Consider the following 379-nt stretch of genomic DNA (forward strand, 5'->3'; position numbering starts at 1 on the left):
CTGGAAAAAGAAAGAAGAAAAAAAGCGGATTAATTTTTTTATATATTAAAAAAAATTTGGTGTAATACTCAATTATTAGATTTTATGTTATTTTTTAAAATTATAGAAATAGTATAGTACACCTTCTTGTATTGTATGTATTGTATATAATATACAATACAAGAAGACGTATTGTCAATACAAAAAAAACGTATTATACTGTTCTCACAATTTTAAAAAATACCATAAAATCTAATAGTTAATTATTACACCAAAATTATACCAATACCTAAAAAAATAAAAGGAAAAGCGGCAGTGGCAGAGCATTTTTAAAATAAATAGTAGAGAAATAAATAATAAAATAATAATAAGGCGAATGTCGTCTTAAGCTAGCTAACAG

Source organism: Arachis ipaensis, chromosome B05 (assembly GCF_000816755.2).
Source record: "Arachis ipaensis cultivar K30076 chromosome B05, Araip1.1, whole genome shotgun sequence".
Classification (NCBI taxonomy): Eukaryota; Viridiplantae; Streptophyta; class Magnoliopsida; order Fabales; family Fabaceae; genus Arachis; species Arachis ipaensis.